We start from the raw sequence: 8,343 nt of genomic DNA on the forward strand, positions 1-8,343 counted from the left end.
TCGCCTTAAAAATCAAACAACAAAAAGTTTGTTAAACTACAGACTTTAATAATGATTCGCCCAAGTCTACTGATTTCAATGAGGTTGAACACTTTCTGCTAGATAAAACTTAAATTCGGTGGACCAGGCCAAATTTTGTTACAAAATTTGACTGATTTATTTCTATTTCCACTTGACCATATTGAAATTGAATTCGATGGACAAGAACTGAATTTTCAAACTCTGAATCCACAACTAAAGAAAATCAAACCAGATTTACTAAGTAAAAGAGAGTGCATAACAAGAACGGGAGACGTTTTCAAAACTTCTGTAAGATTAAACGACCATATGTTAATTGAAAGAATCTTCTTACCTTAAAATGTCATTCTTTAAATATGGTAAACTGTTGTGTTGGACCAATTCTTTTTTTCTCTTGATTGGTAATCCAGAAAGTATTCGATACAATATATTAAGACATTATGAATAAATAGATAACGTTTTATTTACTTATGATAAAATAAATTTTTTTATAATGAAAAAGTGCCCCCAGAAGGAAAATTCCTGGCCTCGCCACTGCTTGAACCAGACCTTGTGGGGGATCTGGCGAAACCATCCTCAAGTGTTGCGTGGTTGGTCGGCCACGCAGTATAAAATCCTCGAGAAGGGAAAACCATCCTCGAGGTCCTCGAGGGGAAACCGTTCTGGAGATCTAGATAGAGTGAGGTGATTGTTGTAGACTGTCGGTGGAAATAATATTAAATCAAAACGCAGTCATCTCACATATTGCTTCAAATCATGTTACCTAATTTCCCTTAACTGTAGTGTGTTAACCTAAATTTGTTTGATGTGATGTCACTTAAATTAAACATTTTGGGAAGATAATGAAGTTTTTGGTGGATTTGGAAATAAGATTGTTTCATTTGTTGATTTGGTTCAATGGGTAAAGCCAAAAAATAGTGATGCCCACTATTTAGGAATGAATACATGGTGGAATCAATTGGTCATCATGAATACAATATGGAATACATCATTGAATTGATTGAGCATTTTAACTGCCATCATAAATCAACTGGTCTTAAAAAAGATGGCGATCTGTGCAGATATATATTGTGTACATGGGTGGGCTTCCATCTGAGGCTGAATATTTTCCAACATCTCATCACGAGAGTATTTTACAAGAAGTTCTCGACCAAAGGTATTACTGGTTAAAAATTGCGTTCACTAAATATCCAGGCACATTATGCAAAGAGGTAATTTCTATTTAGGTCAAAATAATATAGAAAATAAGTGAAAAAGCATACAACATTTGAAAATTATTATTCAGGTCAAAAAGTGTGCAAATACTAAAATACCCTTTTTTGTCATTTTGTGTAACTAAATTCTTTTATTTTTATTTAAACTTTAAATCAACATAACTTTTGTTTGAGATGTCGGATTGCTATAAAAATTATAGATTTAGAAATGATTTTTCATTAGCTTACTAACAAGATCCACTTTCAATACTTTTTTTCAAAAAAAAAAAAACCCAGAAAAAACGGCGTTTTTTCCTTTACGTTTTTCTGCAAACGTGTTTGCACCAATCTGTTATGCAAACGTGTTTGCAACAATCTGTTATGCAAACGTGTTTGCACCAATCTGTTATGCAAACGTGTTTGCACCAATCTGTTATGCAAACGTGTTTGCAACAATATGTTCTGCAAACGTGTTTGCAACAATATGTTCTGCAAACGTGTTTGCAACAATGTAAACTGCAAACAATAATGTAAACTGGAAACATGTGTTTGCATAAATTATCAGCAGCAGTTTAGATAAGAGATTCAAGTTTGAGAAGAAAAGAAAAAGTAGAAATGTTAGGAAACAAGAAAACAATTGAACTCCTAACAAAAAGATAACTAACAACATTGAAGTTGTTTCGAAAAGGATTAAAAAAGGCGACGAACCACGTAATTATTTAGCATTGGAATGTAAACATTATCTAGTTCAGAGTACTCTTTATAGTCTTAATATAGTCTGAACTAAGTATACATAAACAAATTAATCTTCCTACCACCACTATCTCTGTAACTTTTGTTCTCGCCCATAAGCAAAATGAATGTAAACAAACTCGCTTTCACCGTAAAGATCAAGAATAAAACCATAATGTTGGATCAAGAGAGTAATATCAAATTTCTCACTCATCATCTCAAAATACTTCATTCCTTCAGCCACAATACCTCCATGAACACAAGCACACAAAATACCCAAAAACGCACATTATTCAACATCACCCCATGATTCTGCATCTGAAAAACAAATTAAAGCATTCTTCATTATGACCATGCATTGCAAGGCCTGAAATGATGACACTCCATGCCATCACATCTTTATCTTCTCCCAATCCAGTAAACACCCATCTTTCTCTTTCAATACAACCACAATTTGCTTACATATCAAAGATTTTGGTTTTCAATAGTGAAGGAATTGCATAGTTCAACCAATATATTCTATCAAATGATCAGAACCTGCATACCAACCCTGAAGAACTACAACAACCTTTTTCAACTTCAAATATTAGAATTGTAGATCATTTTTCTTTCAACCCCATACCATTGAAAGAAAAATTACATGAGTTTCATTGAAGTGAAAATACTTAAATAATGGTTATACCCATGAACAGAGAACCATTGCTCCTGAAAGTGAGAACTTTTCCCAAAAGTTTTCAGTTACACTTCCTACTTCACTTTAAAAATTAATTCAGATTTCAACCAAATCTAGATAGATGAAGAAATGAAGTTTAATTTAGCACCACCCGACTTCTAATAGTAATGGAGTTCCAGGCCACTTACCAGGAAGCAACTTGAACATTTCTCGGCCGCCAATTCTTAGCAGCAACAGGTCGAACTTCCAAATAAGCTCAGAAATCAAAATGAAAAAGAATGATTAGAAAAGAACCTGTAAAATACCTAGTTGATCTATGATCCGTCATTGTTAGCATTATTGAAGATCAATATCCCTGAATCAAATAATCTAGGGTTTGCCTCACTTTTGTTCTAATGGACTAAAATATATGGGAGTCTTTCTCTCTCTGGAAAAATTGTTTGGAGATATAACTAGTAAGAAGGATAAAGATCGTTCAAATTGGAACGGGAAGAGAAGCGACAGGAGGTTGTTGAATCTTGAAGATGATTAACCATCTTCAAACGAAGAAGACGAAAGAAACACCCTAAAGTTTTCAGTTTTTGAGAGAGAGTGATTTTGGTGGACAAAGGTATTTAGGGAATTAAAAAATAGAAAATGACCTTAATAATAGATATCAATATTATTTTAAACCTCATGTATCAATACTCATATTATTTTGACAATTTTTAGTTAATACAAATTGTTACATGCTTTTTTAGTTATTATTAATAATATATTGGCCTAAACAACCATTTCCTCTTATGCAAAATAGGGTTCCTAAAGAATCTGGTTTACATTACCCTATTAAACAAAAGTTTTGGTTGTTGTGTAGCTTGGTGAAGGATGTCATGACTCATAGCTACAAAAGAAGTTTCAATGGATTTGCAGCGAAGCTTACGGAACGAGAAATACAAAAGCTTAATGGTAACCAACAAATAATTCCATTTTCGCATGTCTATTGTACAAATTATCTGATGTATTTAATATGCGCATAGGAAGAGAAGACATAGTATCCATGTTTCCCGCTCAAAACATACAACTTCATACAACAAGATCTTGGGACTTTCTAGGATTCTCGGAAACTGTCGAAAGAGTTTCTACTATTGAGAGCGATATCATTGTTGGAGTGCTCGATACAGGAATCTGGCCAGAGTCTGAAAGTTTCAAAGATGATGGATTTGGGCCTCCACCAAAGAAATGGAAGGGTGTTTGTAAAGGAGGCAAGAATTTTACTTGCAACAAGTAAATTTTCCTACTAAATGCTCTCCGTATTAGCAAATAATAATATACATGGTATCTATTCGATGCCAATGTTGGTAGATATATAAATATTAATATTAGTTTTTGCGCATTTAGCAAGGTCATCGGGGCTCGTTATTATTCTAAAGACGACAGTGTGAGGGATACAAGTAGACATGGTACCCACACAGCATCAACTGTGGCAGGCAATATAGTAAAAGATGTGAGCTTCTATGAAGTAGCAAAGGGAAATGCTAGAGGAGCCGTGCCATCTGCAAGAATTGCCGTTTATAAGGTCTGCGAGGGATCAACTTGTAGTAGTGACGACATCTTGGCTGCTTTTGATGATGCAATTGCCGACGGGGTTGACATACTTTCAGTCTCAATAGGCTCAGAATCTCCGATGAGATTAGACGAAGATTCTATTGCCATTGGTGCCTTTCATGCTATACAAAGAGGTATTCTCACATCAAATTCAGCAGGTAATAGTGGCCCCTCTAGAACTACTTCGAGTAGTAATGCACCTTGGTTGTTCAGTGTGGGAGCAACCGGGACCGATCGTAGGATCATCAACAAGATAGTTCTTGGAAATGGGGAGATATTCGAGGTAAATTTCCTCCATTGTTTGTAGTCTTACATTGTCTCTTAATTTTGAATTGAATATTAGTGTATTCGTTGATGCTTCGATCTTGTCTCTGTTGTTCAGGGTAGCAGTGTTAATGGCTTCGAATTAAAAGGAACAAGATTTCCTCTTTTGTATGGGAATAACGTCTCAAAAGAGTGTTCGGTTGAAATTGCTCAGTAAATTTTGTAACTTTAGCTCTACAATTATATATAAGAGTATACATATTAGAAATTTTGAGTTTTATTTATTCAATAATTCGATAAATTTCAGGAGTTGCCTCCCATCCTGTCTCGATAAAGACCTAGTGAAGGACAAAATTGTGATATGTGATTGGATCAGCCAAGGGGAAGAAGCTTTTACAAAAAATGCTTTGGGAACTATCATTATTTCTGACGATGAACTTTCAGATGTTGCTTCCATTTATCCTTTACCAACAACTGTTTTAAACATTACGATCGGCAAAAGCGTTTTGGCTTACTTTAAGTCCACCAAGTAATATTACCACAGTATCCAAAGCTTATTAGTGTTTAATGCTGCAAATTATTAGTTCTCTAACTTATTTTATTTCAACTAACAGAAAACCTATGGGAACTATTCTAAAATCTGAATCTGTAAAAGATTTTGAAGCTCCATTAGTTGCTTCGTTCTCTTCTCGTGGACCAAACAGCATCTTACCAGATATTATCAAGGTAATCACTTATTTAACTAAGCAATTGCTTTTTTCTTTATGTCTAATATTCGTCTCAAGTTCTGAGTAGACTCGAGTAAGAATCCAAAATATATGTTATAGTCTTACTCATAACGTTTAACTTGTCTCAATGCCAAATGTGGGTTGATTATAGGTCTAATTAATGTAGATTAATGGAATCAGATCATTGTTGGCAAAGAACCAGACACCACCATAGTTAGTGTTAAAAGTATGTTAAATATATGTTGATATCTAACCCGGTTTGCCAACCGCCAACTCGTTAGCAGTGTTGATCACCGAGGTAGAGCTGGTATGCAAGGCAGGGATCCAAGACAGAGATGGTACGCTGAGCAGGGCTTATGTTAAGGCGGCTAATAGTGTTAGCGGTTTCATGTATACTTCAGAAATTAGGAAGAGAGAGTCGTGAGGCGGTGCGTCGGTGGGATTAAGGTTTTAGTGACTATATAAATTAAAACTCAAGGGATATCTAATAGAAAAATTCTCACGAATCTCTTGTATAACTTGTTTGCTTATTTCCTATTGCTTTTCTTGGTTCACTCGATTTCGTCGCAACAGTTAGCTTTGTTTGGTTCACTGACACTTTACTTCTTTGTCATGTATTATACAATAGCCGGATATTAGCGCCCCAGGAATTGATATACTTGCTGCGTTCTCACCTAAAGCTAGCCCATCAAGTGTACCGGGCGATAAAAGGTCTGTGAAGTACAGTGTCTTATCTGGGACATCCATGTCATGCCCCCATGCAACAGGAGCAGCAGCTTATGTTAAATCTTTCCATCCTGACTGGACTGGTCTCCTTCTGCCATTAAATCGGCTCTTATGACTACTGGTATATATTCTTAACCAAGTCTATGATGGTTTTTGGCCCTTTTTCATTACTTAGTCAATGTATACTGAACATAATATACTAACTCTTTTTCTCTATCTATAGCTTTTCCTATGAATGGTAACAAGAGTAAAGATGGTGTATTTGATTTTGGAGCGGGTAACATAGATCCGGTAAAAGCTATTAATCCCGGTTTGGTCTACGATGCTATTCCAGATGACTATGTCAACATGCTTTGTGATATCGGTTATGATCGAACTAAAATTAAACTCATAACGAACCACACTTGTCCTGAAAATCGCAGTCTCAGCAGAACTGCAAGGGATTTGAATTATCCTTCATTTGGTGCTAAAGTTAAAGTAGGAGAGTCCGTTAACATCAAGTTCTCAAGAACAGTAACAAATGTTGGCACTGCAAATTCGACATACAAAGCGACGATCATCTCGGATGATAAGATTAAGGCGAGTGTTGAGCCAAGTATTTTGTCGTTCGAGTCCTTAAATGAGAAGAAATCTTTTGTACTGAGTGTTGAAGGAGATAAATTACAGGAAGATGAAATAGCCACAACAATACTATTCTTGTCAGATGGGGTTCATAGTGTGAGAAGTCCCATAACAATAAAAGCTTTTTGTTTGTTTCAAATAATCATAGAGGCATGTATATCGTCCCTTTCTTCAGCTTGAATCCAATCAATTTGAAAACCAATAAGTCCACTATATAACAATTCCCTAGTAAAGAAACAAAACACATACAACTAGATGATAATAGTAACAAGATCGGTGGTCTTATAACTGATTGAAAATTGTTTTATAATCGCTCATGTTCTTAATTTCTACTTGACTTTATCCGTATTAATCTTGATACAAGTGAATTAAGTCGATTGTGCCATGATCATGATTTTAGACTCATTTTTTCTTCTGATTGAATGTTAATGTAAGATTCAACCCATGAGTAGCTAGGGTTTTGTGATGAAGGTGTTGTTTGTTTTTTGAAATTTTCAGATCTGAATTCAGATGTTTGCTTTTTTATTTAGGAAAATCTGAAATTTTGGTTGAATCGAGTCTATGTCTAAATTGGTTGAACAATAGCACACAATTTTCAGACTTCAAAACAAGTCTGAAATAATGACCCAAAATCTGGATTGTGTTAATTAACACTTATACCCCATGAATTAGAAAAAAATTCTCTTCGTTTTAAAGTTTTCCCACCACCAGACCACCACAACCACCAAAGCCACCACCACAAAATCACCACATGCACCACCACCACCACCACAAAATCGCCACCACCACCACCACAAAATCACCACCACCGCCACTACAAAATCACCACCACCAAAGTCACCACCACAAAATCACCACAGGCACCACCACCACCACCACAAAATCGCTACCACCACCACCACCACCACCACCACCAAACACCACCGCCACAAAATCACCAGCAAACACCACAAAATCACCACCAAATACCACCACAAAATCGTCGATCTTCCATTAGACAAAGAGAGAGACGGAGAGAGATCTTGCTGGATCTTACCTTGTTTGAAACCCTCGCCGGATCTGGCGAGGATTTAGTTTTGATGGCCTCCAGCGAGAGAGATTTAGATAGCGAGAAAGAGGGATTTAGAGAGAGAGGGATTCACAAAGAGAGGGTCGGAGGGCTTAGCATCGGTTAGAGAGAGGGAAAGGTTTCCAACGTTAGAGAGAGGGAGGGGGAGGTTTCTGATATGAAGGTTTTGTCGTTTTGATTTGAAGGTGAGAGAAACCCTAGTTATTAGGTTTTCAGTTTCTACTCTTTTTTTGGCCAAGAGAAGGCCAAGGATATATTAGATATTTTCTGGTTAATTATTAATGAAGGGTAAAAAAAGTCAAAACTTTAAATTCAGACTTAAAAAACAAACATCTTAACTCATAAATAATTCAGCCAATTCAGTTCAGCAAATGCAGATTCAGACATAAAAAAAAACAGCACCGAAGTGTAGATTTCATTTATGCATTTGTTTGATTGTTCAGATTCTGAATTTTAACTAAGGGATTAAGCTTGTTTTATATTTGGCGTTGCTAAAAGCACTAGCCCAAACTGCTATTAGCGGGCGACCCAACAACTACTTTTTTTATAGGCATCGGCTAATCCGTAAGCACCCAGCCTAATGTTAGGAATTACATGTCTCTAAGACTACCCTAATCATCTACCTAGTGTTAGTAGCGGAATCTCAAACATCTAATGTTTAACACTAAGTTATCCAGGATCATATACATGAACTAACTATGAACTAGAAGGAAAGAAGAATACCTTATTCGCTTC

At 35.9% G+C, this 8,343-nt stretch overlaps 1 pseudogene across 1 annotated transcript; it reads left to right on the top strand.

The window, feature by feature from the left end:
* The first annotated feature begins 1,085 nt into the window (after nt 1-1,085).
* LOC147558012 (subtilisin-like protease SBT4.3) lies at nt 1,086-6,719 on the top strand (annotated as a pseudogene). The gene is made up of 9 exons (XR_015234141.1): nt 1,086-1,174; nt 3,470-3,561; nt 3,633-3,879; nt 3,994-4,483; nt 4,583-4,677; nt 4,772-4,993; nt 5,079-5,190; nt 5,821-6,039; nt 6,142-6,719. The product of XR_015234141.1 is annotated as a subtilisin-like protease SBT4.3 (transcript).
* Nucleotides 6,720-8,343: the final 1,624 nt, after the last annotated feature.

This window comes from Eschscholzia californica, unplaced genomic scaffold (genome assembly GCF_041429995.1).
Source record: "Eschscholzia californica isolate CP2 unplaced genomic scaffold, dmEscCali1.0.p SCAF_2, whole genome shotgun sequence".
NCBI classification, from domain to species: domain Eukaryota; kingdom Viridiplantae; phylum Streptophyta; class Magnoliopsida; order Ranunculales; family Papaveraceae; genus Eschscholzia; species Eschscholzia californica.